Source organism: Lynx canadensis, chromosome D1 (genome assembly GCF_007474595.2).
Source record: "Lynx canadensis isolate LIC74 chromosome D1, mLynCan4.pri.v2, whole genome shotgun sequence".
NCBI classification, from domain to species: Eukaryota; Metazoa; Chordata; class Mammalia; order Carnivora; family Felidae; genus Lynx; species Lynx canadensis.
In genome coordinates, this window is record NC_044312.2 from 14,756,055 (window position 1) to 14,777,502 (window position 21,448).

Here is a 21,448-nt window from a genome sequence, read left to right on the forward strand (position 1 = left end):
AGAGCAGTTACGGGAAAGCTCTGGGCCGGCCCTAAGCTTGCAGTAGGCACAGAGGAAAAAGAGATGACGTAGAAGCTTAGTGGTAAAAGAGAGGTTCTGATAATAAAAGTAATAATGCCTCTAATATTTCTTAAGCTATTATTACATAGCAGCGCTATGCTAAATACTTTTACAAGAACGATCTCATTTAATGGTAATAAGATCAGTCGACTTTTTCTCTAGGCCTGTGGGTCACACACTGTCCCATATTTTCTTTTTTCTTTTTTTTTTTTTTTTAACTACGCTTTAAAAACATAATAAGCGTGTTAGCTGAGTTACACAGAAAACGGGCCGCAGGACAGGCTTGAGCAGCTGGCTGTAGTTTCCTGACTCCTTCTCAGGGGGTGGTGGTTAGCACCGAAGACTCTGCAGTCAGACTGACCGCATCACTATCCAGCCCTCACTCTCCGGGTGACCTTGGACAGGTCCCTTAGCTTCTCTGTGTCTCAGTGTCCTTACCTGTGAAATGGGGATAACCACAGGAGCTATGTCTGAGGGTGTCACAAGGAGAAGTACATCCAAATCAAGCACTCCGTTGCTAAGAAAAGTCTTATTGATGTGAAGGACTTGCCAGAGGATGGGCAGACAGGAGAGAGCCAAGAGAGAAGGGGGGATATCAAATGGAAAAGGACTAATCAATTTTGTTCAAGTCCCACAGAAGAAGCGGAGGGACAGGATCAGGACACTACAGGTGAGCGCACAGAGAACAGGCTCCGTATCCTAACCGCAGCTGAAAGGATAAACTGGTTCGGGGAACAGCCTGCCAACTGTCACGTGCGCACGTCTTCGAATCCCTTCTCTTCTCCTTTTCTAAAACTTGGCTGTGCATATAATATCCACCCGAGCAAGGATGAAGCTACAAATGCAAGTGTTCCCCTACAGCAGTGCTGGTAAAAGGAAAAAATGAAGTAACAGTCCGTCGGTGGCCAAAAGGTGCACATCTGCATACCTGTGACCTGTCGAATGTGGTCATTTGGAAGAAAGAGATAAATATGCTGATGTAGAAAGGTTTCTCTAGTTTCCTAAATGTTCTTCTTTTATTTTCAGATCATTGGAGAGTCGCCTGCAAGCATAAAAAGGAATACAGAGAGATCCCACGTACCCTTTCCCTGGTTGCCCTCAATGGTGACTGCTTGCAAAACTACGGTTCAATACTGCAAGTTAATTTTTAATATAAAAACAAACATAGACTAATGTGCATATTACACGCACTCCCTTTTGTGTATTTTAAGTGACCATACAGTTTGTGCATGTTCAAGAAAAGATAATCATTTCACCACCTCTGGAAAGTGAGAAAGGTGCGAGAGGGAAAAAAGGCAGCACACTTTAGGGATATTTACAATCGTTCTTAATTACAAAGTGCAAATATTACTTTCAGGACACAGGAAGTAAACAGGTGGCGGGATTCAATTTTGAAATAAGTGGGAGCACCTAATCTTTCGATCCAGGGGGTTTGGTGCGTGGAAGAAGGGACGAAAACTGAAGATGCTCGCACCAAAGCCTCTATTTACTCAAGTCAGCAGAAAGTCAGGGGGATTCGTTCTGTCACAGACTGCTCACTGCCGGGCTCTGTTCTAGGCACTGGAAAATCAAAATTTAACCAGACAGGGGCAGTCTCTGAACTCAGGAACTGAGAGGCCACTGAGAAAGGTGGACATTAACCAAAATGACACAATCATAATAATCATTACAGTACAGCACAGTTTAGAACACGGGCTCCGAGGCCTGACTGCCCACGTGCAAATCCCAGCTCCACTGCCAGTCACGTGACTTTGGACAAGTGATGTAACGCTCTGCACTTCAGTTTCCTCACCTATAAAATGGGGACAATTATAGGTCCTGTTTATTTACCCATCTAACCCATAGGGTTGCTATGAAGAATTAAAAAAAAAAAGTCTGTATATATAAAGTGCCTAAAACAGTTCCCGGCACACAATAAACATCATGTGTTTGCTATTATCATTGTGGTTAGTCTCATCACTATTATTTCAGGGGGAGTCTATGCCTATCTTCAGGCAAATGGAAGGTCAGGAAAAGCTTCCTTGAGGAAGCAACATATAAATGAATTTCCAAAGATGAATAGGAGTGAAACAGCACAAGAGAAAAACTCTCTGGCACAGGGAAAAACATACACAAGACCCTATGCTAAGAAGGAGTCTGGCACGTGAAGAATTTGACAAAAGGCCAATGAAGCTGGGAGCTGGGGCTCAGAGAGGAGAAAGGAGAGAGGTGAGAGGCTGGACAACCAGAAAGGGCATGTTAAACTTAGGAATTTTATCTTTATCTGAATAACAGAAGGTATTATAAAAGAAATTTGTTGGTTTTTCTTTTCTTCTCTTTTCTTTTTTCTTTTAAGATCACTTTACTGGACTATGGAGTCATCTGTGATAGAGGGAGGTGAACATGAGCTTACCAAAAATGGGTAAAGATTTAGAAAGAACAGTCATTCTGGTGAAAGAGAAAAGAAATCAACTACAGACAAGAAGACTACTAAAGAGAATCACAAACACAGATGAGGGAAGAAGTCATGAATTAGCAATAGAACAAATAAACACAATTCAATCATTTCTTCAGGCCCTAAAGCAGGAACCCAGAAAACGGGCAGTATTGTTAATCCACAGCTGGAGATGTGCGTGGCAGATGGGAGAGAAGAACAAAGGTGCAGGACTGAGGATACTTCTGACTCACTGAAAGTGACCAACTGTGTCCACGTGAACAAAAGGGATGCCAGGAAGAATGTCACGAATTTGGAGACCGGCAGGATTTAAGGGGCTGGAGGCCTCAGTGAAATCAGAGAATCGAGTTTAGCAAACGGCAGAACTAAAAAGACAGGAAATTGTGTCCAGAGAGCAAAATTTCCAAATATGTGATTTCAGAGGTGGAAGTCTGACCTGCTGCAGGAATAGATTGCTACAGACAAGCAGAGGAACAGATAGCCACAAAGATCAAGCCAGAACGAGATTAGAATGTTGGACAAGCAATCAACATAAACATTAAAGAGACAAGAGACCATGGAAGGAGTAAAAGTAAACTACTTACAAAGATTAGGAATTAAATATTCAGTTACATTCTTAAAAACAATACCATAAGGAATGTGTTTTTAAGTATCCACAATAAAACAGGGATGCCTTGCTAATAACAAAGCTTCATCTATTCATTTAGCCAGAAAATTTTCAAAGATTCCCCGAAAACCATTCCCAAAAAAAAAGCTCTCAGAAAGACAAAAAAGGGAAGGAAACTTTCTCAACTTGATGATTATGTGTCACAACTCAAGGGCAAGCATCAATAATGGTAAAAACTAAAGACATACACAACCCAAAACCTGGGAGAAAATCTTTACAAAACATCCATCCGACTTAAGGACAGGTATCCACAATACACTAAGAACTCTTAAAACGCAACAACAAAAAAACAAACAACAGAAGGCAATTAAAAAATGGGCAAAAGATCTGAACCTCACCAAAGAAGATACACACAAATAGCAAATGAGCATATGAAAAGATGCCCACCTCTTCTGTCACTGGGGAACTGCAAATTAAAAAAATGAAATACGGGTATATCCCTATTAGCACGGCAAAAATCCAAAACAATGAAAACACCGAACGCTGGCAAGGACATATGGCAACAGGAACTCTCATTCATCGCTGGTGAGAATGCAAAACCGTGCAACCACTTTGGAAAACCACTTTGGTGGTTTCTTACACAACTAAGCATCTACTCTTACCATATGATCCAATAATCACGCTCTTTATATTTACCCGAATGAGCTGAAAACCTAGGTCTACAGGAAAACCCACACATCAATGTTCAGAGTAGCTTTATTTACATTTGCCAAAACTTGGAAGCAACCAAGATGTCCTCCAGTAGGTAAATGGATAAACTAGGGTACATCCAGATAATAGGATAATATCCAGTGATAAAAAGGACAGAACTACCAAGTCTGCATTTTTTTGACATCTTCTTTTTTTCAGTTTTTATTGAAGTTCCAGTCAACATACAGTGTAATATTCATTTCAGGCATACACCATAGTGATCCAATAATCGCAGACAAGACCCAGGACGCATCATGACAGCACACTCCTTAATCCCCATCACTATTTCACCCATCCTGCCCACCCACCTCCCTTCGGGTAACCAGCAATTTGTTCTCTATAGTTAAGAGTCTGTTTCTTGCTTTGCCACCCTCCCTCTTTCTTTTTCCCCTTTGTTTGTTTTGCTTCTTAAATTCCACATGAGTGAAATCGTATGGTAGTTGTCTTTCTCTGACTTATTTCACTTAGCATCATACTCTCTAGCTCCATCCATGTCATTGCAAATGGTAAGATGTCGTTCTTTTTTTATGCCCGAGTAATATTCCAGTGTGTGTGTGTGTGTGTGTGTGTGTGTGTGTGTGTGTGTGACCATCTGTGCATGTGTGTGTGCCACATCTTCTTTATCCATTTATCAGTCAATGGACACTTGGGCTGTTTGCATAATTTGACTATTGTAGATAGTGCTACAATAAACATCAGGGTGCATGTATCCCTTCGAATTGGTATTCTTCGGTAAACACCTAGTAGCGCAATTGCTTAAATATGCATTTTAATAAGATCCCTCAGGTAACTTCTATGCATATAAAATTGAGAAGCACTATATTAGGTGGTATTATTATCATCATAACTATTCTTCAACGTTGTCACTAAAAAAAGAGCATAAACATTGGGAGAGTTCAAATTATTATTCGCTGATGATTATGATTAGTCTACCTTTAAGAAGAGAGGGAGAATCAACTGTAAAAGAAAATTTTGAAACATTCTCTAAAGTCACAGTAATTAAAACATGCAGTACACATACACAGATAAGTACTCTTTATCAAGAATATATGTTGAGAGGTGCCTGGTTAGCTCAGTCAGTGGAGCATGTGACTCTTGATCTCAGGGATGTGAGTTCAAGCCCCATGTCTGGTATCGCGATTACTTGTAAATAAAATCTTTTTAAATAAATTAAATAAATAAGAAAGGGTATATGTTAACAAGAGAGTTTCAAATAAGTATATAAGTAACAAATTATTAGGACAACTGGCTACCAATACTTTTTTTGAAAATCCAGATCCTTATCTCACATTATACTGAAAATATATTCCAAGTGGATTAAATACCTGAATATTAAAAATAAATTTACAAAGCACTAAGAGAAAATATGGAATATATTTTTTAAGTTTATTTATTTTGAGAGAGACAGAGAGAGAGTGCAAGTGGGGGAGGAGCAGAGAGAGGGGGACAGAGGGCCTAAGGCAGGCTCTACGCTGGGAGCAGACAGCCCGATACGGGGCTCAAACTCACAAACCATGAGATCATGACCTGAGCTGAAAGCAGACTCTTAACTGACTGAGCCACCCAGGCGCCCCTAGAGTATTTTTAATGTTCAAATAGGATACCATAAAACTCCTAAGTATACCTCTCCTGAGGATACTATAAAACCCAGAAGTCATACTGAATCTACAGTTTAAAAAAAAAAAAACAAAACCTTTTAGTGCTCACCTCGGCAGCACATATACCAAAACTGAAACAATTCAGAGGATGAGCACGGCCCCTGCATGGGGGTGACACACAAATTCATGAAGCAATCTGCATTTTTTATAAAGACATGTAATAATAAATAAAATCTTTCAAATAACAAGAAAAAGCACAAAAGTTAAAAGTTAAGACAAATGCTATGAAAGAAAATACTGAGCAAAGCATTAATAACCTTATAGGACTTTTTTCTTTTTCTTTTTGTGTTTTGAGAGAGAGAGAGAGTGAGTGGTGAGGGGCAGAGGGAGAGAGGGGGAGAGAAAATCTTCAGCAGGCTCCAAGCTCAGCAAGAGCCCTACTCAGAGCTCGATCCCATGACCCTGGAATCATGATCTGAGCCGAAATCGAGGGCTGGATGCTTAAACAACTGGGCCACCCACGTGCTCCCCTTATGACTTTTCAAAGGTCTGACGCATGAAGAAGAAAATAAATAATAATCTTTCAAAAAAACTAAGAGAGGGGCGTCGGTGTGGCTCGGTCCGTTAACCATCTGTCTGACTCTTGATTTTGGCTCAGGCCACGATCTCACGATTCACGGGATCGAGCCCCACATCGACAACGCAGAGCCTGCTTGGGATTGCCTCTCTCCCATGCTCTCTTACCCTCCCCACCCCCTCAAAAAATAAACATTAAAAAGAAAAAGCTAACAGAAAACTGGAGGTGGGGAAATAAAATAGATTTTATACACTCATATGTAAAAAGACTAAATTACAAAAGCTGCAATAGCACAAAATAAAATAAATCCCTAAAGGGGCGCCTGTGGCTCAGTCTGTTGAGCGCCCACTCTCGATTTCGGCTCAGGTCATGATCCCAGGGTTGTGGGATCGAGCTTCATGTTGGGCTCTGTGCTGAGTGTGGAGCCTGCCTGGGACTCTCTTTTTCCCTCTGCCCCTCTCTTGTGCACTCTCTCTCATTCAATCAATCAATCGATCAGTCAGTCAATCAATATGCTTTAAAAATAAAATAAACCCCTAAAATCTACCTATAAATATTTGCATGTGCACAGCCAAAGATACAAAACATATGCTAAACAGATATTAGTGCTTATCTCTAGAGTGTAAAATCAGGAATGGAAAAAGCATTTTGCTTTTTTCTTTATAAATTGCTATAAACTGGGGTGCCTGGGTGGCTCAGTAGTTAAGTGTCTGACTTCAGCTCAGGTCATGAACTCACAGTTCGTGGGTTCGAGCCCCGCGTCGGGCTCTGTGCTGACAGCTCAGGGCCTGGAGCCTGCTTCGGATTCTGTGTCTCCCTCTCTCTCCGCCCCTCCCCACTTGTGCTCTCTCTCTCTCAAAAATAAACATTAAAAATTTTTAAAAATAAATAAATAAATTAATTAATTAATTGCTGTAAACTGCACTCCAAACAAAGAACCTGCTCTTTTTTAAACTTACCTTCGTTCAATTATGAAAGGAACAAGTAGTGAGTGATAGTCTTAGCTTAAAAGGCCAATATTTTCATAGGAATCACAAGCTTCCTGGTTTTCTCAATAAGTACTTAACTCCCTAAGCTTGTAACATTTGGAAAATATATTTTTGTTATCAAAAGTTTCCTAAGAATCCTTGAGGTAAAACTATGCCAACTTCTCCTCCCCAAATGGACCACAATGTTCAATTTCCAGTGGCCCTCTGTTCAAAGCTACGTCCAACCTAATTTCAAAAGCAAAGTGTCTAAACCAGGCAAGAAATTTAGCAACGTAACACAGAATATCGAAATGGAAACCACATGTCCAAAATACGCCTAATAGTAACAGACAGCAACTGTTTAAGGGTAACTGCAAGTAACTCCATATTCACTTCAGTTTCAATTCTGAATCATTTCTCGGTCACCAAACTAGGGAAAAAAAAAAAAAATTGAGCCATTTGTCATCTCTGACTAAACACAGGCTTCAGCCCTCAAATCACTAAGGGTAGAGAAGTAAATGCCCTTGAGAAGACGGCCAGTGGAAGGGTTTTTCCAGAAAAAGTGGTTCACGTACACAGCAGGAAAATCTTGTACTGTAGGGACTCGGTTACCACCTTAATTCCCTCAACCAATTTGAAACTACTGGAAGTAAATGACTAAGAAGTAAAACATATGAGAAAAGATGAAAAAAACATTCCTACATATCGAAAGCACATAAAGTGGTTCAGGTTTGCTTTTTAGTTGCCTTTGCTAAAGTTAGAATATTAAATTATTTCACTCTGGATGAATCAGAAACTAGCTTCACTGGTTTCTTACAACGTATTTAAAATTTTCAGCTGCTATAATGAACCACGACTCAGAGGGTTTTGGGGTTTTTTTGTTTGTTTTTACTACTTATACTTAACAAAATGTATTATATGTGGGTCTCCCCAGTACTATTCTTCACATCACTGGACATGAATTTATTAAAGTCATAGAGTAAAACTGCCCGTCCTTGGAACAGAACACACTCCCCTTTCCCTAAAACTGTCACTCAAACATGTTTAAGCTAAAACCATCAGTAGCCGTATCTCAGAAGATCTGAATGTAACTACAATGAAACCATAAGTGAGTGAGGGGTGGCATTCCCCACAAAGGCAAGAAGAGACTCATTATCTCCCACCACACAGGTAGCAGGCAAGGTCTCTCAGTTTCTAGAGCACCCCACTACTCAGGGCAGCATCACTGCTCAATCGAAATTCAGCTGTCCAGATACTTGCAACCAAAACAAACTGCGGCATCTAGTTTCTTTTTTTCAAAAGGTAAACGATCTCTCTGGCCTGATTTACTAATAAAGATGTGAGTAAAGAGAAATGACCAGAAGGCACCTGGGTGGCTCAGTCAGTTAAGCGTCTGACTCTTGGTTTCGGCTCAGGTCATGATCTCACGGTTTGTGAGTTCGAGCCCCACATTTGGGCTCTGTGCTGACAGCACGGAGCCTGCTTGGGATTCTCGGTCTCTCTCTGCCCCATTTTCTCTCCCTCTCTCTCTCTCTTCCTCTCTCAAAATAAATAAAGTTAAAAAAAAAAAAAAAAGCAAGCAAGAAAGAAATATTCAGGAGGACAGCATACCCAGATCTTAAATTCTTAAGGTTCTTAAGATTCCTCACCTTTTAAGAGAAAGGCCTTGTCAGTAATGTTAGAAATTGCACACTCAGTGTCTTGTATTCAGTCAAAACAAAAACAAAAACAGCTCTTCAGGTGCACTGATAACTTTGCCAGTGAGCATGGTAACACGAAGGTCCAGGAAAAGTGTGCGATAAGAGTGCAGCGTTAAGAATTCATGGAAAGAAGGGCGCCTGGGTGGCTCAGTCGGTTGAGCTTCTGACGCTGGCTCAGGTCCTGGTCTCGTGGCTTCTGAGTTTGCGTCCCGCGTCAGGCTCTGTGCTGACAGCTCAGAGCCTGAAGCCTGCTTCGGATTCTGTCTCCCTCTCTCTCTGCCCCTCCCCTGCTCATACTCTGTGTCAAACATAAATAAACGTTAAAAAAAATTTTTTTTAATTCGTAGAGAAACAGGTCAAGAGAAAGCAGACTCAAAACTAAGGTCAAAGTCCTTTATTATTTTTAGTGTTGAAATCACCTCTGCGCTGAGACGTAACCTTCCTCTTGTAATTTGTCAGTAACTACCAAAAACATTTTTTAAACAGCTCCGAGGGCTTGTTTTATCCAATCTATAACACACTTCATTATCATCAGAGAGAGACCAAAAATCATAGACCCCAATGCCTTTGTAATTATCTCTTGAAGTATTTTAAATGGAAACAGCATACTATTTATTGTGTCCTGATCTTAACTCCTTTTTCTTCACTCTTGAAGAAATTTAGCTACAAGGCATTTTACCCTCAGTAGTAGTTCAGTATTTAACAATAGCTTACATTTCTTTTTACTGATAAACACTGCCACAAATTAGGATTAACAATATGATTGAGGAAGTTCTCACAACGAACTTTATGATCATTAGCTACAACCCACATCTTCTACCAACAACAGCCCCTTCAGAAAAAAAGGTCACCTTAAAATAGAACTTAAGTTCTTTCCACAGAAAAGGATGGGTAATTAGTAACTAAACAGCTTACAAACTGAGTTCCTTGGAAGCACTCAAACTATTATGAAGTAACGTATCTGAACTGCATTTGACTTTTAATTGCTAGAAACCTTGTTCTAGAGAAAATTCAAAAATCGATCCCACAGAAAATAATTTGTCTCTAGTGATTCTTACCCGACATAAAAATGAAATATGGTTTGACTTCTTGCCTTGCTCTGACAAATGACTTTATTACTTTAAAAAATGAAAAGATAGGATAAGGACTAAATTCCAAAAACACAATTCATAAAAGAACAAATGGATCAACTGGAATTCAAAATAAAAGCTCTCGCTTTTAAAAGACACTGTTGGGGTGCCTGGGTGGCTCGGTCAGTTGACTTCGAAGCCCACATTGGGCTTGTGGCTGTCGGCATAGAGCCCACTTTGGACCCTCTGTCCCCCTCTCTCTCTGCCCCTCCCCTACTCACACTCTCTCACTCTCAAAAATAAATAAAGCATTTCAGAAATAAATACAAGACACTGTTGAGGGGATGGAAAGATAAGCCACAGAATGGAAGCAAATCTTTGCAAAGCATGTATCTGACAAATGATGTGTGTCCAGAATAAAGAATTCTCAAAACTCAACATTAAATAAAAAAACAAACAACCCAATTTTTAAAAACAGGCAAAAGATTTGAACTAGTGGGGCACCTGTGTGGCTCAGTCAGTTAAGTGTCCGACTCTTAATTTTGGCTCAGGTCATGCTCTCGTGGTTCGTGGGTTCAAGTCCCATGTCAGGCTCTGTACTGGCAGCATGGAGCCTACTTAGCATTCTCTCTGTCCCTCTCCCTCTGCCCTTCCCCTGCTTGCTCTCTCTCTCTCTCTCTCTCAAAAACTAAATAAGCTTAAAAAAACCAAAAGATTTGAACAAGCACTTCACCAAAGATACACAGCTGACAAGCACATGGAAAGATGTCAGTATCCTTAGTCATTGGGAAAATGTAAATTTAAAGCACAAGACAGCATCTACAGCTATGAGAATGGCTAACATTTTCTCACCCTAGCACTGGTGAGGATATGGAGCAACTAGAACCCTCAGATACTGCCAGACAGAACGTAACATTACACAGCCACTTTGGAAGATAATTTGGCAGTTTCTTAAAATGCTAAACACACACCTATCATATGGTTATGGTCATATAACTTGGTTTTATGACCCAGTGGTCCTGCTCCAAGGTGTTTACCCAAGAGAAATGAAAACCTAAGTCTACCCAAAGTTCCACATCAAGTTTCCAGCAGCTTTATTCATAATGGCCAAAAACTAGAAACAATTCACGTGTTCATCAACAGAGAAATACATAACCTAATCCTCTTATGCCCACACAATGTAACACTACTCAGATACACCACTCAGCAATGAAAAGTAACAAACTACCATACAGATGTACAGACAACAACAGTGAATGAATCTTTTTTTTTTTAATTTACATCGAAATTAGTTAGCATATAGTGCAACAGTGATTTCGGGAGTAGAGTCCTTAATGCCCCTTACCCATTCAGCCCATCCCCCCTCCCCACTCCCTTCAGCAACCCTCAGTTTGTTCTCCATATTTATGAGTCTCTTCTGTTTTGTCCCCCTCCCTGGTTTCATATTATTTTTGTTTCCCTTCCCTTACGTTCACCTGTTCGGTGTCTTAAAGTTCTCACATGAGTGAAGTCATATGATATTTGTCTTTCTCTGACTAATTTCGCTTAGCATAATACCCTCCAGTTCCATCCACGTAGTTGCAAATGACAAGATTTCACTCTTTTTGATTGCTGAGTAATACTCCATTGTGTGTGTGTGTGTGTGTGTGTGTATATATATATATATATATATATATATACCACATCATCTTTATCCATTCCTCCATCGATGGACATTTGGGCTCTTTCTATCCTTTGGCTATTGTTGATGGTGCTCCTAAAAACATGGGGGTGCATGTGTCCCTTCAAAACAGCAAACCTGTCTCTCTTGGATAAATGCCTAGTAGTGCAATTGCTGGGTCATAAGGTAGTTCTATTTTTAGTTTTTTTTAAGGAACCTCCATGCTGTTTTCCAGAGTGGCTGCACCAGCTTGCATTCCCACCACCAGTGCAAAAGAGATCCTCTTTCTCCACATCCTCACCAACATCTGTTGTTGCTTGAATTGTTAATGTCAGCCATTCTGACAGGTGTAAGGTGATATCTCATTGTGGTTTTGGTTTGTATTTCCCTGATGATGAGTGATGTGGAGCATTTTTTCATGTGTCGGTTGGCCATCTGGATGTCTTCTTTGGAGAAGTGTCTATTCATGTCTTTTGCCCATTTCTTCACTGGATTATTTGGTTTTTGGGTGTTGAGTTTGATAAGTTCTTTATATATTTTGGATACTAACCCTTTATCTGATATGTGCAGTGAATGAATCTTAAACACAGGATGGTGATATGTCCTGGTTAAAGTCACTTACATGAAATTCCAGAATAGGCAAAGACAACCTATGCTGACAGCAAATTAGGGGTTGTCTGGGGTTAGAGGAGGTGGGAATGAATGCAAAGGGCACTAAAAGAACTTTTGGGGATAACGGAGAACTTCTACATGTTGATGGTGTGGTCATTACATGGCTATACTACATGCTGATGGTGTGGGCATCACATGGCTGGCCAAAAGGCAAATTGAATACTTAAAATGGTCAATTCCCTTGTATGCAAATTATGTCTTAACCAAGTTGATTACAAATATTAAAACATTATTTCAGGGGGAAAATCCATGAAATACACTGTTTCTTAAGATGTTTATAGTACCTTCTGGTAGATTAGTTTCAAATCTCTGATACTCTTACAAAGAATCTCAAAAAAGGCTGGGATTATTATCCCATTTTATAAACTACAGGGTGGAGGGGAAGCAGGCTATACAGTAGAAGCAATTAGAAGCATGAGTTCAGAGCAGAACACTACACAGAGCAGATTTATCAATGGCCATCAAACTACCACCTGACAAACTGGCAGGACGGGATAAATGAAGTGCTGGGTCTTGATCTGCTGGAAAAAACTGGCTGAGCCACATAAAAAAATAAAGAGCCAAAAAATATATAAATTCCCAGGAAGAAGGTAGTTAAGAAAAGGCAGGAAATGCCTAAAGTCAACATTACCTATATGTACCACACATCTCAAATTAAAACATTTCTAACATGACTGGCTTTAGTCATATGGAAAACAATTACTTTAATACAAGTAAAGCACACAGAAGGAGCTCAGAACCCAATATACCATATCTGAACCCAGATCTGTTGTTGACTCACTCACACTTTATGAAGGTCACTAACTCTGAGGGCCTCAATGTCCCTCCCTTTTTAAAAATAAAAATATTAATTCTGGTCCCTGAATGGCCCTTTGGGGCACTACAAAAATAGAGAACTTTTGTGAAAAAGAATTTTTAAATTATACAGTCAAGTTATATTCTCTGTGCAAAAGCATGTGACTTAGAATACACTACATTATCATCAAATCAAATAATAATAAATAATTTTAACCTTAAGAGTTAAAAATGGCTCCCCAACCCACAAATGGCTCCAAATAGCCCATAAGACCAAGTCCAAATGCCTCAGCTAAAAAATCATGTCCTTTATGAACCCACCCCATCCCATTTATCTAAATTATACCAATCCAGGGGTGCCTGGCTGCCTCACTCAGTAGAACATGTGACTCTTGATCTTGGGGTTGTAAGTTTGAGCCCCACATTGGGTGTAGAAATTTATTTAAAAAATAAAAATAACGGTGCCTGGGTGCTCAGTCGGTTAAGCATCTGACTTCAGCTCTGGTCATGATCTCGTGGTTCGTGGGTTCAAGCCCCACATCGGGCCCTGTGCTGACAGCTCAGAGCCTGGAGCCTGTTTCAGATTCTTTGTCTCCCTCTCTCTCTGTCTCTCCCCAGCTTGTTCTCTCTCTCTCTCTCTCTCTCTCTCTCTCTCTCTCAAAAATAAATAAATAAACTTAAAAAAATAAATAATAAAATAAAATAAAATAAAATAAAATAAAATAAAATAAAATAAAATAAAATAAGGGACACCTGGCTGGCTCAGTCACAAGAGCATGTGACTCTTGATCTCAAGGTTATGAGTTCAAACCCCACACTGGGAGTAGACATTGCTTAAAGAAATAAATATTTTTCAAATTAATTAATTAATTAAATAAATATACCAATCCAAATTCATCTACTCTCCCCAAACATAATATGTTCCTTCCTTGGACAAGCTGCCTCCATACTCCTGGAGGCAATCCAACTCTTATACTTTGTTTAAAGGTGATCCCAAAGTCCACTGGCCTAATACAAACTTTGCTTGTCCTTTAAAAAAAAAAAAAAAAAAAAAATGTGCTTCTCCTTAATCCAGTGTTCGTTTCCATTCTCTGAATTTCCAGTGCCCACTCAGCACTATAAAATACAGCATTCGATTTTACTCCACATTTTCCTATTCTCTAATTAGATTTTGCTTTTGGAGCCTTAGATGTATCTTTCCCTATAAAAAGCGATGAGCCTCATGGACAGAATGGCCTCTGTCGTAACACGCCACACTTGCCACTCTCTCAGTGGTGCTGCATTACAGACGGGCTCACACGTGAGAGGGCAGAAATCTGCACTGCACCCCACTCGGGCAGCACTGGCAGGAATCTGGGGAGTCCAGCTGGAAGAAGGCAGAGGGCTGTGTCTGATGCTTCTACCTCTAAATTGCTAGGTGTTTTGGTTTTTTGTGGAGTTCTTTTTTCTTTGTTTTTATTATGGAAACTCTTAAGTGGAGAGAAACAGGATAATGATCCTGCTGGACCCATCAGCTAGCCACAACAATTATAAATAAGAGGCCACTGGAATCTAGACTCCTGACCACTTCTTCCTCTCCCCAGCAGACCCCAGATATTATACTATTATCTCATCCTTTTGTACTTCCATATGTATTTCTAAAAGGGGAGTGTGGGGAATAAGTTTAGGAATTCCCTGAGCTTGCACCCATGGGGAGAACCACGATAAAACCACGACAATCCTCATCTCACCTGAAAAGATCCTAATTCCTTGACATCAAATATCTGGTCAGTGTTCAAATCTCCCTATTGTCACGTGATTCTTTTATCAGCGGTTTGTTCAAGTCAGGAACCACGATTACTTCAAGAGTAAAAGTGTTTCCTTTTCTCCAGCTCCATGGTCCTCCAATTTAATACACTCATCTTCTTCATTTTTAGGTGTAGGCAGACGAGCATTTCCCTTTCCCAGTACCCTCTGCTCTCCCGCTCTATAAGAAAATATTCCTTCTCATTCCCAGCACTGAAGTGCCATTACCTCAGCGCTTTTGACACATTCAGAAAAAAAGCATCTAATTCAGTGGTCCAGCCTCCTTCCTTCACAGTTACGTTGCCATATTTCACTTACTACTCAGGAAGTTTTGAGCTCTAATATCATATAAATGTAAGTTTTGTAGGCCCCCATTAAAAGATTACTTTCCATTCCTATTAAACTTTTGGAGGAGCTCAATTTTAAATTTTAAGTTACTACATGGTCAGCTTCCCATTTTAAGTGAGTTAATAGTTGGTAGGCCATTTAAGCCTAACAGATTACAGGCACAGTGCTAAGAGATCAACAATAGGTTAGCTCCATTCCTTAGCCATGAATTTCATCCCTCATTAAGCACAAGGGGAGCCAGACAAGAAGGTGTGCAATAATCAGCTCACATACAAACTCTCTACTGGTAAACAATATAAATGCACACAGTGAATCAGTGGGGCCATCTTCATTCATTTGCAGCACGATTAAGATAAACAGCAAATTTAGGCAAACAACTGGGAAGAATTAAAAAAAAAATTTTTTTTTTAAAGCATAATCTTCACAATGACCTCTAATATAACTTGGACATTCAGCAGGGCAGGGGGAATCAAAACACTTTTATCACCTGCTGACTTGGGCTCAGCATTGTAGACGACAAAAAAGAACATGACAGGCTCTGCCTTTAAGGAACTTACACTCTAGCTGGTAAGACGAGACTAAGACACTTCAGCAATTAGCCCACAGTATGAGATGTCACTAAGCACTCCACTGCATGAATCAGATTTAAAGTAGTGTAGCTCACAGAAGAGTCGGGTCCGCAAGGGCTAAAGAAGTCCAAGAGGGTTACAGAAAGCTCAGAAGAGGGGTGCCTGGGTGATTCCATTGGTTAAGCGTCTGACTCTTGATTTCTGCTCAGGTCATGATCTCACGGTTCATGGGTTCGAGCCCCACGTCGGGCTCTGTGCCAACAGCTTGGAGCCTGGATGGAGCCTGCTTCAGACTCTGTGTCTCCCTCTCTCTCTGCCACTCCCCCACTAATGCTCTCTCTCTCTCTCAAAAATGAACAAACATTTTTTTAAAAAAAGGGTTTTTTTAAGGAAGAAGAAGAAGAAGAAGAAGAAGAAGAAGAAGAAGAAGAAGAAGAAACAACAACAACAACCCAGAAGGCAGGGCAGGTTAGGAAGCAGTAACACCAGGACAGACTGTAAGCTCATGTGGACAGAGACCATGTCTTCCTCGTGTCCACAACTCCATCCCAAAGCCTGCTACAGTGTCTGGAACACAGGAGCCACTCAAATATTGGTAGATGATTAGAAGGACAAATAGAAGAAAAGGAAAGAAGGGAGGAAACAAAGAAGAGGCATTCCAGAAAAAAATATTTTTTTAAATGAAAGATTAAACATGGCGATTTCATGAAACAGGGAAGAATCACAGGATGGTGAGAAATTAAGTAAAACAGGTGGAATGAACCCAAGTCACCCACGGTTTTAAAAGTCAGTCAAGAGAGATATAAAACTGATCCCATATTAAATACTAAAATGAACATATCCAGAAAGCACATTCTGTCGTGCTTCCACTTTTTAAGAACACTGCAGTACAAATGGCCATTTTCCTTAAGATGATCAGTCATCTTGGTGATGTTCTAGGACATAATCTGGAAAATGTACTAACACTTCTCCAGAGAACTAACACCACTAGCTAATGCAGATGAATGATTTCTCTCCCCAAATATTTTTACTATCTGGAAATGTGCCTGGGTTATCACTAAGGTCAGTTTCTTTGATAGTTGTGCAATCAAAAAGGCCTGAGATGCACCATGATTAAGGCAAAAGACTGGGGGGGGGGGGGTGAGGGGGGTGACCTAGCAGAAAAGCCAGTGACTGATGCTGAAGCATAGCTTCCAAGTGATTATTTCACCAAACTGTCGACCTCCCATATTAACTAACACTCCCCTACAATGGTGGCCACAAGTAAATCGAAAGTATTCTCTGATATTTTGCAGGATAATGTTAAAGGTTTGAGGGGAATAAAATCTAGTTGAGTCCAAAGTTTATAAGCATTCAAAATCCATCAAGTCAAGAAGACTCTTACTCTCTCAAACTTCGCAATAGGAGAATTCATAATTACATTATTGTATATGGATTCCCTAGACTTTTCACCCCAAGAAGTTCTAGGTCCTGGCTACCACCAGCTATGGTCTTCAGTGGCAGCTATATCATCTCTGTAGAGAAGGACTTCAGAAAGAGCAATGTAATGGGGGAGGGGACACTGGAGAATTTTAAAGCTACGTAATGCACGGCAAGAGCATGACTTCAATTTAAATTATATGCTTGTTCAGAGTGAGTCTGGCCAGTTCTTAGCCTCTCCAATGGTCATTTTTCCTTGGCATTCCTTCTACTCTTTCAGCCTAAATCATCTGTAACAGCCAAGGTGTCTGGTTACATATTAACAGTTACAATGACAGTGACAGAATTCTGGTTATTTAGAATTCCATTGTTCAGTTTTGGTGCCTAGTGCCACCTGGTATGGCAGAAAGAACAAAAGTCTTGGAGTCCTACTGACCTACTTAGAAATTTTAGCTCTACCAGAGAAAAGATATGTGACCGTGGACAAGTTGCCTAACTGTACCTCAGTTTCCTCAACTAGGTGTAACAACAGACACTTTGCAAAGTTGTTGAGAAGTCAGCCTGTATGACATGAAGCATGAAGAACACGGAAAGTACTTAGCACATGGAAATTATGACGGGAGGCTGATACCCAGGCCTACGCTCACATTTCCAAATACTATTAACTATACGATAATAACATAAATCGTGCTGATTTTGTCCTCCATGATTCTCACTCTCTCTAGTCCAGTTGTGGGCTGACTTAAGCTGCCCTCCTGTATTTTCATCTAATCTCTGGAAGAAGGCCCTCTCCCAGTACTCAGTCTTGAGGCCAAAAACGACTAACATTTACAGCCATCTCCTTGCCATTAGCATACTATCATCCCCTCCCTGACTCTAAGGTCTGGAGAAAATCCTGTTTTCATTATCACCTATTTCTGTTTTATGACCTACCCCAAATGCACTCCCTTAACAGATACTGAACAATGTGTTTTCCCCAGTCTATCCTAGGGAACTCGGAAAGCCTCCAGTTTCTCAAGAACCACCATACTTCGGCTGACCTTCCTAACACACTCCAAGATGGCAGTCAACCCGTGATGTTCTGCCAGTGCCTAAACGCCTTTATGTCTCTGTCAGAGGCGGACCCAGCTCCTCTCTGCCCTGGCAAACGGGATCCTGATTTTAGAATGACAGATACATCTCCATCTCTCTCTCTTCCTCTCTCCATCTCTCTCTCTCTCTCTCTCTCTCTCTCTCTCAAGCTTGCCTCATCCAGGTTTATTTCATATTATTCTCCTGCCACCACTTCCCTACATCCCCAATGGAACATCCCCATTTTGGGTAAAGTGACAAGGTACCAATGGGAGTTCGAAGACCTTAGTTCTTCTACCGCTACCTCTGCTGCTCAAAACTGTTCGGAAGGGATATCTACTTCCTCATGGATAATTTTTTTTTTTTAACGTTTATTTATTTTTGAGACAGAGAGAGACAGAGCACGAACGGGGGAGGGGCAGAGAGAGAGGGAGACACAGAATCCGAAACAGGCTCCAGGCTCTGAGCGGTCAGCACAGAGCCCGACGCGGGGCTCGAACTCACGGACCGGGAGATCATGACCTGAGCCGAAGTCGGCCGCCCAACCGACTGAGCCACCCAGGCGCCCCTTCCTCATGGATAAAATCGTGGCCTTACCTCACAGGATTGCGTTAAGACTCAAATATGACATCTGTAAACATGTTATACAGATCTGAGATATTATTATAACTATAACAAGTTTCTACTATGACTTAAAACATTTACTTTTGAATATAAAACCCTAACATATTTATTTAAAACCACTAATTTTGGGGGGTTGTTTTGAGGAAGAGCGAGAGAGAGACAAGGAGCAAATGAATGGGGGAGAGGGGGAGAGGGAGAAGAAAAAGAAGAGGGAGAGGGGGTAGGGAGGGGCAGGGGTAGGGGAGGGAGAGGGAGAGGAAGAATGAATCTCAAGCAGGCTTTACATTTAGAATGGAGCCCAATGCAGGGCTCGGTCCCACAATCCTAGGATCACCACCTGAGCTGAAATCAAGAGTTGGATGCTTAACCGACTGAGCCACCCAGGCACCCCTCAAGTATTATTTACATTAACAAGATTCAAAAAAAAAAAAAAAAACAGTCATCCACAAGGAGACCAACTTAAAAAAAAAAAAAAAAGATACATTCTTTCACGGGAATACCGTAAAGCATTTCTTTTTAATTAGAAAGCTCCTCATATAGTTACGTGTAACAACGCTCAAGATACAATAGTGAAAAAAGACACAGGCTGGTGTGTAGAATTCACTACAATTTGTTTTTAAAGAGGGGTGCAGTAAATAGAGATACACATTTACTCGTATACACATAAAATATCTCAGGATGCGTAAGACACTGATAACACCAACTGCCTATGGGAAAGGGGTCCGGATGGTTATAGGGTATGTGTGGGCAGGAAACTTTTCTCTGTATTTCACTCTTCTGCAGCTTTTAAATTTTTGAACCTCTAGTGCCCCGGATGGGGTTGGAAAGTCATCTCTTCACACAACTATAAACCTGAGCCATAATATGAACCATTAATGAGGGTGACAGCGCACCTGACAACTCATTTCCGGGGTCAGCCTCAACTTCACAATTACCACCACCTAACAGACTGCTCTCTTCCACAGTCTCATGCCATCAAGTGACTAGAGTTCATTTATTCCTTCTCATCAAACTTCCTGACCTGCTTATTTTAAGTCTGTGTGCTGTGCATTTCCACACTCAAAATTATTTATAAATTCCAAAAACGTACTGCCTTTAGAGTCCTAATGCAAGCCCCCAGAAGGGACCGCTGGACCGTAACGTTTCCTAACCTTCAGGGTTGGTCAGGGATCCATTCCGATGCTAGCTTTTCTGAACCAAACACTAAATTCTGTCTCTTACTTACTCCAGATCGACCACAGGATCCACGCAAACCATTAATCTGAGTCTCAACGATTAGAAGGCTATGATGTAGACCATCCCCCTATTTAGAGAAGAGTAAATCATGTTAATATCTTGCAACGTGTCAGAAAAGCACTCCTTCTAAACCTTGCAAAATAACTCTCCCATGGGGTAAGAGTGACTGAGAACATTCTCCCAAACCTAAGTCTTAAATGGTATGGCCTTAAACCTGACTTGAATGGTGCTGGGATGACATAACTGGACCTAAAACACTGCTCAGAACAGCAAAAGCACTACCTCCGTGCTGCTCTCCTATGGCAAGCAGGTTATTTTTGGACCTGGCCTATGAAATAGCACTTTGTTGACTATGAGCTTCACCCTCTGAATATTCCTTTCACATCCAACCTTGGTTTGCACTTTCTGGCACAGAGCTCCAAAACCTCAACGGAATACATAATGAAATGCCGGGTTACTTCAGCGCAAAAAGGTCAAGCCTACAAGAGCTTTCTCACTGGGAAATCTCTTCAATGAAAGCATATAGAAAATTGCTGACTCCTTTTCCCTTCTCCCTTTTTCCAACAGCTATTTGCTTTCTTTGGAGCAAATCTCCAGTCAAACACAAAAGCCAACAACCTAGCAAAGCTCAAACACAGACAGGTGTTTTGCAAGCACAGTAAATCTCAAGAGTACCTAATCAACCTGAGATAACATCTACTAACAAGCTGCTCACTGGTGTGCTGGAACAGTTAACTGCCTAAAAATCTCGCAGTTAAGACTGGCATTGAGAAAAGTCAGGAATACAACTAAAAGAAAAGTAAGCCCATTTTCCACCAACAGAAACTTGCAAAAGGAAGAATTGTGTAAGTCAACTAGTCCTGCCACACAAAAACCCTTCATTCCAGGGTTATTTTCAGTGGTGTTTAATTCTAGGGTGGAGACTAAGGGTCCCAAACAAACCTACTTTATTCTTCTGCTTTAATACTTCTAGAATCCATGGTTAGGCTTATTAAGGAAAAGTCTAAGCGTAACAAAACCACTATTTTATTTTTCAAAGAATATGGGTAATCACCTAAAATACACTTGTAAATTAGCAATTATTTAGAATCAAGAGTTTTGTCAAAGTGCTCTAGAATAACGTTCCAACAGAAAAGTAAGCAAGGATTCTTTTGCAACAGGTACGCTCTATTCCATTAGCTCCACTCCCCAGACATTAAACTTCTGTAATACTCAGAAGACCCTCATGTTGGTTCCTGCATAAGGACGACGGGACAGAAAATCCCAAGAGAATATTCTATTTCAGACTGTAAGAATTTCTAATGTTTTACAGAAAAAAGGAGAGTCACCAAAGAAACAGAAAGTGGCTCGTGAGCAGTGTTACCTGAACTTCACCCAAGTCATATGCAATGAATTGATCTAATATTGCATGCCACAGGAAAGACGTGCGTCGTGCACGAGGTGAGAAAACCAAGGTCACTGAACTGAATTCTGTACACCACTTGTAAGTAATAATTTTTCCACTA

General features: G+C 40.6%; 1 protein-coding gene and 1 non-coding gene across 6 annotated transcripts in view; one reads left to right on the forward strand and one right to left on the reverse strand.

Moving 5' to 3' along the window:
• The window catches only part of SIK3 (SIK family kinase 3), a 243,572-nt gene that overhangs the window by 205,300 nt on the left and 16,824 nt on the right, over positions 1-21,448 (reverse strand). The window lies entirely within an intron of this gene.
• Positions 5,551-5,655, forward strand: LOC115526588. Its single transcript, XR_003972648.1, has one exon. It is a non-coding gene; the product is annotated as a U6 spliceosomal RNA (small nuclear RNA).